General features: G+C 41.6%; 1 non-coding gene across 1 annotated transcript; it reads left to right on the forward strand.

The window, feature by feature from the left end:
* The first annotated feature begins 1787 nt into the window (after positions 1-1787).
* LOC125592180 lies at positions 1788-1895 on the forward strand. The gene has a single exon (XR_007328027.1). It is a non-coding gene; the product is annotated as a small nucleolar RNA R71 (small nucleolar RNA).
* The last annotated feature ends 7229 nt before the right edge of the window (positions 1896-9124 follow it).

The following is a 9124-nucleotide window of genomic DNA, read 5'->3' on the forward strand; positions in this document are numbered from 1 at the left end:
AAGCTCTTCCAAGCAGAAGTGAAGAGTTCCAGTTAACTTGATGTCCAGGACATGAAAATCTACTGGGACAAGGGCATTACCAATATGTACCTCTAGGTCTCTTATGATGCCTCCTGAGCTCCTTTCTGAAAGATCCACGAAGGTGAAAGATTCTTATGAGGGCTCTATTTTCAGACCCAGCTGGTCTGCCATAACCTTAGGTAGAATACTGACAGATGCTCCTGTGTCACAAAGTGCATGGGGAAATTCAATACCTTTTACCATACAGGGTATTGCAAACTTCCCAGGATCACTCTTCTTCTTCAATGTGATCCTTAGTTTCATCCTTTCCCTGATGTAATGAAACATTCTCCAAATGTCCTCCTCAGTCTCCTTAGTTTCTCTGAAGAACATCCACAACCGGTGTGTGTAATAAACTTCATCAAAATGTTTCTCCACTGGGATTCTGAGGACTCTCTTAGTGAAACCATCCATCTCCTTCTCATTAGCTTCCCTCTTAAGGTGTTTAGGAATCTTCTCCTTCCTTTTCCTTAACACTCTTCCCTCAGTTGCCTCATCAACTTGCATAGGCTCTGGTGTAGTGTCTAAAGGGTTGGTGGTAGGTTTTGGTGGGTTTGCTAAAGGTTTAGGTGGTGGTCTGAGTGCGTTGATTCGATTACTATCAATAGAAGGTAATCGCACTCGGTAGGTGAGAGGTGCCCATCGATCGATGGGAGGTGAGGGTGGTCGATCGATGTCGGTCTCTCTCTGTCGATCGATGGCTGGCTCATGCGGTCGATCTATTTTGACGTAGAAAGGGGTGGGTGGGTGAGGATGTTTTTCTGCGAATTCCTCATGAGTCATGATTCGAACTGCACTACACTCCGCAGTCGATTCAGCAGATGACGTCGATCGATGTCCAGAGTAATCCATCTATCGATCTTCGTCTTGGTCTGTCGATCGATGTGCATCCATTGACATCGGTCGAGACCAATATGATTCGCCGAAACTCATGGAGCTTTCAACTTCGAAATCCCCTTCTCCAAGCTTCTCATGCTTCACCACTTGCCAGAAATCAGCATCTAGGATGGCATTCACGTGGTGTTTTGCTTTCTCAACTCCTACCTCTCTAGCCAAGGCTTCTTGCCTCTTTACAGTGTCTCCAGTCTGAACCACCTGCATTTCAAGCTTCCTTACTTGAGTCCCTAAGGTCTCAATTTTGTGTTCAGACTGTTGTAGGCTGAATCTATGTTCCCATTGAAATCCACAGTGATTGTTGCTATCCTTCCAGAACTCTGTCAAGCATTGCTTCGATCTTGCTTTCCTGAGTCTGTGGTGGTGGATTCTGGTAGTATGAGTTTCCATAGCGTCTGCTGTTGTTGCTGAAGCGCTTCTGGAACTGTAAACTCTGGTTACTCCTCTGACCATTGCCATAGAAGTTTCTGTTTCCACTCTGGTTTCCAGACCTCTGAAATCCAGTTCCTCCAATGTAGTTCACATCTTCTTCTCCTTCATTGTCTACAGCCACTTCTTCTTCATCTGAGTAGACCTGCTTCCTAAAAAGCTCATGAACTACATCTAACTTCGCTCTAACTTCGTCCATCTGTCCCTTCCCTAGGGATTCAACAGACTTCTTCCTCTCAAAGTCAGTGTTCTTGGTGCTGCTGCTGTTTGCTAGATTTTCTATCAGTCTCATAGCCTCCACCGGATTCTTGGTGTTGAAGTTTCCCTCACTAGCTGTATCAAGAGCCATCTGATACTTCAAGGTGATACCTCTGAAGAAAGTGCTCAGCAGTTGCACTTCATTGAATCCGTGGTGCGGACAGTCTCGCTGGAAGAACTTGAATCTGATCCACGCATCTTTGAAAGACTCTCCAGTCTCCTGCGCGAATGTAGCAATTTTGCTCCTCAAGTCTTCAGCGCGTGCCTCATCAAAAAAGTTTGGCAAGAAAGCATTCTTGATGTCGGCCCAGGATTTTAGAGATCCTGTGGGTAGCTGCTTAAGCCAGTGCATCGCTTCTCTAGTCAGGTATACTTGAAGAGCTTGCACAATAGGTAGTCCTCAGGGACTCCATCCATACGAATAGCAGCGATAAGATCCTCGAACCTCTCCAGATGGTCCATAGGATGCTCGTGCGGTAACCCAGAGTAGGGTATCTGCGACACGAGTGTGTAGTACTGAGGCTTCAGCTCAAAATTCTCCTTCTGAATCTCTAGAAGTCGAATAGCTGATCTGTTGGCGTATTACTCGTCTGGACGATTGTAGTCAGCCAGTGCCTTTGGTGGAGCAGCCTCTTCTACAGGTTGAGCAGCTCCTGTAGCATCAGCATCAAGGATTACATTCCCCTGAGCGTCCAGTTTCTGACCGGTTGCATTACGCAGATGACCATCCTGGTCATACAGGTTTCCATTCTCATCCTGTCTGAGAATAACAATCGCAACCATGCTTCGCGACTGAGGATCGATCGATGTACGCGGTGTAGGATCTATCGATGTACGCGGTGTAGGATCGATCGATGTCGAACGATGTGGATCGGTCGACGATGAAGGTCAGGTGTTGGTCGATGGGTGGGTACGAGAATCAGTCGACGTAAAAGCTGCTGCGTCGAGTGATGTGGAACGCTGGTCTTTGCGGATCGAGCGTTCCAAGGAAGCAGGATCTTCTGAGAATAACAGGTGTGTTTCCTTATTGCTTCTGGTACTGCTGGGCATGTACCTAAAAAGACAATAAAAAAATTTGTGTTAGAATGGGGGTAAAGAAAAGAAAAGAATTAATAACACTAAATCTAAAGGCGATCAAAGCTCCCCGGCAACGGCGCCAAATTTGTTACGACTCAAATTACCCAAATGAGTGAATTACTCTCTCAAATAAGAGGTTCAATTGTAGTACTTAGGGATCGAATCCACAAGGAGCTAGGGAACCTATTAAATCTAGTAATTTATTAATTCTAAGTGTTTGTTGTTTTATGGTTTAAATGTAAATAGCAATCCTAATTGAGCAAGTCTATTGCTCGACTAACAAGACGATTTGGGGGTGTAACTTATTGGAAATGTATTAGATGCAGGGTTTCTATTCAGGTGTTGGAGATTATAATCCTATAGATGCCTATCAGTTGCATGCATGATATATTAGAGCTCAACCCCTTGAACACAGTGATCAGCGATGGCAATGTTTCACTGGTTAACTAACTAGATCTTGGATCTCAATTGTCGTCTGTTGATCACAAGAAAGTGTCGATCGATGGTCCTATAGGGATATCGATCGATACACCTTTCACAAATATCGATCGATTGTCTGAAGACAATATCGATCGATGCTTCTAGTTAAGCCCTAGGCGCATGTTGATAATGCTCACTAGCTGTTTAGTTCAGCGGTAGCCTTTTTCTAGCAGTTCTAGTATGACAGATTAGTTTCAAGACTGGATGGTCAAGGATGCTTGACTCATGCAGATTCCTAGGTTCAATATTCTAGTTAGCTAATCTAGAACAATCAATCAATGAATACCACAAATTAGCAATCTATAGTTGGGGCTAATCCCTCTAACCAATTTGAACTCAGACATAGCTAAGCAATTCATGACACAAAATATAAATAAAAACTGCATAGAATAGAATAGATGAATCACTGGAGTTCCAATCACAAATCTCTCTATGATCTTCTCTCCTAAAACTCTCTGCTGAAAATAAGAATACAAAGGTGGCCAAAAGCTTTCTTGCCTCCTAACACTTAGGCAAGTATATAACTATTAAGTTAAAAACTCGTCAGGGGTAATCTTGTAACTTGGTGAAGTCTTCGGTTTAAAGTCGGCTGAAACCTAGTCGTGCTTACGCGTCTCGACATCGATCGATGGTACAGAATGTACATCGATCGATAATAATCTTCAGTCATCGAAGCTTCTCTTCTGTATCGATCGACGTCACTGGATGTGCATCGATCGATTGTTTCTTCTTCGTATCGACCTCTTATGGTCAGCTCGGATGAAATCTCTTTTAAGCTCCTAAATGCTCCATAATCATCACTTTACTCCAAGATACTTCTAAACCTAAAAACATACCTTATAGGATAGAATATATAGTATATAGATAGTAAAATAGTTATATACCATGGGTAAAAATGGGTCAAATCCATGGTATATCATAACTTAAACCCAAAGCGGAAACTCGTTTTAAAACAACCATCAACCATAACACGGAAAACTCCGCTATACTTGGCCTATCAATCTCGACAAACGCTTTTTGGCCCTCGGCCAACTACGCCTCCCCGTAAAACCCGAACCAGAATACAGCATCCTCTTTGAGGATAATCGGAATACAAAAGTTCCATGGTCTGGTCCTTTACCAACAACGTCCTTGGCTATACGGCTGAACACAGTCTTCATTCAAGCCATAATAATCAAGCGACCACCGCTCCAATCACTTAAACGGCTAAAGAACAATCCACGATTTGTCATAAAATGCCAAGTGACGATTACACAGACTATTTGTCGTATAACCCATAGCGGAAATATAACCCATAGCGAAAATTATACGATAAATTTTTCCATAACAAAGTTGAGTCCTAACAACCAAACAGTTAACGGAAAAATTAAACTGGTCGATAATCGACCAATTTTCACAATTCACTTTAAGCCTGCAACGTTTTACCTGTAAAACGCAAAATGTTAGGAAAAACTCGTAACAAAGCTCCTGCAGCTATACGAATCATCTTTAAAAATGCACGAAATAAAATCTCGGAGGGCCGACTCTTCACAAAAGCACAGTGAAGAAAAACGCTTCTTCCCAGGGACAAATCTATGCTACCCCTTGATCCTAATCACTCAATCATAAATCAAACTACTTAACATCAAAAATGGAACAACAATTTTGGCTGCGAACATCCGCAGATAAACCAAGACGTTTCTCCAACGCAGGGTTAAGACTAAACCCTTGCAACACCGGAACACCTTCAAGCCCGCGAACATTTCAAGCACGAAATGCGACATACGAAAGAATAACAAATCTTCAGCATCGCGAGACGTCGTACACGCTTGAAGATTCGTTCTTCGACGAAATTTTCTTCCTCGATAAAAACACCTTCTTGGAAGACCAGACAATCATATGCACTAACATCTTCTCAAAACATATCCTTCGCGAAGACTCAAAACATTAATTTTTACTATTAAGTTTGTTGCTGATCACAACAAACTCTTAACCTCCTAAACAGACTTAGCCATCTCATAGAGATGACTCTCGTACATCCGACACAAGGATAATAGCGCTATAAAAGAAACCCAAAATTTTTGGTCAGCACTTCCAGGAGGCTTAAAATTTGTCGTTGGAGAGATGCTCGGTTCCAACCATACAAGTCGTATAAGCCGAGAACCTATCGCGGACTTTAAATCGGTATGGAATCAGGATGAAACTGAAACAGGATACGTAAGTCGAATTAGTCATCGCACCCTCTAAAACCAGGAGTAAACCTAGGTCTTTCCCTAAACCCAGCACACTGGTCTCTAACATCTCAAGGCATGATATCCAAAAGTGATAACGAGATCTTAAATCATGTCCCTTAGTCAATATTCTAACTCTCACGAAATGTTTTGAAAAATCAAATTCTTCGAACAATACCATCTAGAACGAGCAGCGAATACGACGATCCAAAAAAAGAGTTAGATACGAGATGACAACTCGTATTCTTCCCTCTACATTTGCACGAATACAAACTTTCTCTTTGAAAAAGATAGTCTTCAATTCATTTAAAGTCCGCAAAGCGGCAGGGATTCGAAGCCACATGGCTCAGTCCTGAAAACGTAAATACGGCCACACTCGGCCAAAGCAAACAGCCTTCCAGGCTAATCTCGAGGCTGACAAAGGTCCTCTACAAAATGCCATCAACGGCAACATAACCAGACCGTAAAAGGTCTCATTGGAAAACAGGTCATAAGAATCTTAACTCCAAGACGAACTACGAATGGGTTGATCCCTTTTGACAAGGGTACGTAGGCAGCTTTCATACGGCGCAGCCCCAATCTTACCAAATTGCACTCTTTTTAGAGTGAACGTACAACTTTCAACTAACATTTTCAACCATTTATTCCGCCTAACTTGCCTAAACTTTTCTTATCACTCGCTAGAACCTCACATCTACGATCCACAGTACTAACGAGCTGGGGGGCTAACTGTTGGGTTCAAAAACGGTCACGACGGAATTAACGGTTGAATGTCGTCGAAAAATATTTTTCAAAGAAGTAATTTTCGTAAAAATTACTGAAAAGAATTGTTAGTATAAATTTCTTGGAAACACTTATCCGAAACACAAAAATGACCAATTGTCTAAAAACATACTTGGAGCAACCAGACCAAACTCACAGACCACTCGACGATCGTCGAGTGGTCGGCCCGAGCAGTCCACTCGACGATCGTCGAGTGGTCCGAGCATCGTACCACTCAATGATCGTCGAGTGGTCGACCCAAGCAGGCCACTCGACGATCGTCGAGTGGTCTGAGTGCATCGAACCACTCGACGATCGTCGAGTGATCCGAGCATCGAACCACTCGACGATCGTCGAGTGGTCCGACCATCAAACCACTTAACGATCGTCAAGTGGTCGACCCAAGCAGGTCACTTGATAATCGTCGAGTGGTCCGACCATCGAACCACTCGACGATCGTCGAGTGGTCTGTCCCGAAATGCCGATCCAACCCGAAACTGTCGGGAAGACACCAATTCATGCACATTCGTCTAAACCTCGATACGACCTCTTACGAACTACGGCTATAAACGCGATATGTCCAAAAACGGCCCAAAGAGGCCTAAAACGGGGCTAAGAGCCCACTTACGATTTTATTCGGTAAAAGCCCATCAGTACTACGATGGTTTATATTTTATCCACGAGAAAGGATAAATGTTAAGTTTTCGAAGATATTTACGAAGATCAAGGAAAATGGAATATTTCCGAAAGATGCTAAAGTCGGCCAAAGTGGATAACATGAAAGCTTAAACCAACCTTGGAGGGAGTATATAAGGAGTTCTAGGCGAGATGCACAAAGGAGAACTTTTTCAGAGCAAATTTAGCACTTAGATTATTTAGGCAACTTTCCGTTTTTGTTATTTCGAGCTGCGACTCAACTAGGTTTTGCAGTCTTAGGTTGTTAGAACTAGGAATCTCACCGACAGCTCTCATAGCTGAGGCTTCTACCTTGTTGTAACGCTCATACGCGAATTCAGAATAAGACTCCTTTTGCTCTTTTTTACGATTTCTTATTTCTTTTCGTCTTTACTTTCGTGTTCTGATTGCTTGGCGTATGGTTTAGCAGATATCCGGGACCTCTGGGAAAGTAGGGTTTTCCTAACCTTCCTAATTTGAACGGAAATGGACGGTGTGAATTTCGATTCCCACATATTACAAATCCCCCTGGTGTAGAGATCTATAGATAATCTAACAATCCTAATTTATTATCAGTTTGACATTAAGCTCATGAAATCCCTAAATCTAACAACATGATTACTGAGACATAGAAGCAATAACACAAATCATAGTCTGAATAATATAATAGATAAAAAATCAATGATAAAACCAATGGAGTTCCAATAAATGTCTGAAGGAGAATTTGTCTTCTCTCCAAACCTAAGAGAAAACAATAGATTAGGATAATAGAAAGCTTGTTGCCGTCAACAATGGCTTAGAAATACATAAATAGAGTTTCTGGTCGTCCATGGGTATTTTGGTAACTTTGTGTGGCTACTCGGCTTCAATCCGTCATAAAATATGCTCAGCCCATATTCTGGCGTCACCGTTAATCGATGGTAAGGGTTCACCGTCGATCGACATTCCATTCGTTCTGTCGACAGCTCTCTCTCGCGAGACAGACTGACCACACCTCAGTAAAACAGGCATAACATCTGATCTAACCGTTGTATTGACCTCAAACTGGTGATATTGGAAAGCTAACTCAAAGCTCTAACTTGTATCAAAAGATGAGCTCAATCGCACCGAGGAAAGGTCTCCATCAATATCTAAACATCTGACATTTCTATGCAGCTCTGCACCTGAAAAGGCTCCAAAAGACACCAAAATCACATATTTCCTCCAAATCATCCCTGAACCTGTAAACACTCTAAATAGAATCTATATCGTAGTAAATATATCTTAAAACACCTATATACCATGGCTAATAATAGGTAAAATCCATGGTATATCAAGAATCACCAGGAAGTTAAATAAATATCAAAGGAGTTAGGATGAAGAAGTTATTCCACTTTCAAATCAGGTGATTCCAGTTTTTCTGTTTGGGAATATGAAAACTTCTTCGTCATTCTAATCAAACCAGGATAAATCACGATGTAAGAAGCTCGATTTGGATACATAAGGTAGTGGAGAATCACCAGGAAGTTGAATAAATCTCATAGGAGTTAGGATGAAGAAGTTATCCCACTTTCAAATCAGGTGATCCCAGTTTTCCTGTTTGGGAATATGACAACTTTTTCGTCATTCTAATCAAAACAAGGATGAATCGCGATGTACAAAACTTGATTTGGATACATAAAGTAGTGGAGAATCACCGGGAAGTTGAATAAATCTCATAGGAGTTAGGATGAAGAAGTTATCCCACTTTCAAATCAAGTGATCCCAGTTTCCCAGTTTGGAATATGACAATTTCTTTGTCATTCTAATAAAACCAGGATGAATCACGATGTACAAAGCTTGATTTGGATACATTAAGTAGTGGAGAATCACCTGGAAATTGAATAAATCTCATAGGAGTTAGGATGAAGAACTTATCTCACTTTCAAATCAGGTGACCCAGTTTTCCTGTTTGGGAATATGACAACTTCTTCGTCATTCTAATCAAACCAGGATAAATTGCGATGTACAAAGCTTGATTTGGATACAAAAAGTAGTGGAGAAACACCAAAAAGTTGAATCAATATCATAGGAGTTAGGATGAAGAAGTTATCCCACTTTCAAATCAAGTGATTCCAGTTTTCCTGTTTGGGAATATGAAAACTTCTTCGTCATTCTATTCAAACCAGGATAAATCGTGATGTAAGAAGCTTGATTTGGATACATAAAGTAGTGGAGAATAACCTGGAAGTTGAATAAATCTCATAGGAGTTAGGATGAAGAAGTTATCCCACTTTCAAATTAGGTGATCCCATTTTTCC

This window comes from Brassica napus, chromosome C8, assembly GCF_020379485.1.
Source record: "Brassica napus cultivar Da-Ae chromosome C8, Da-Ae, whole genome shotgun sequence".
Classification (NCBI taxonomy): domain Eukaryota; kingdom Viridiplantae; phylum Streptophyta; class Magnoliopsida; order Brassicales; family Brassicaceae; genus Brassica; species Brassica napus.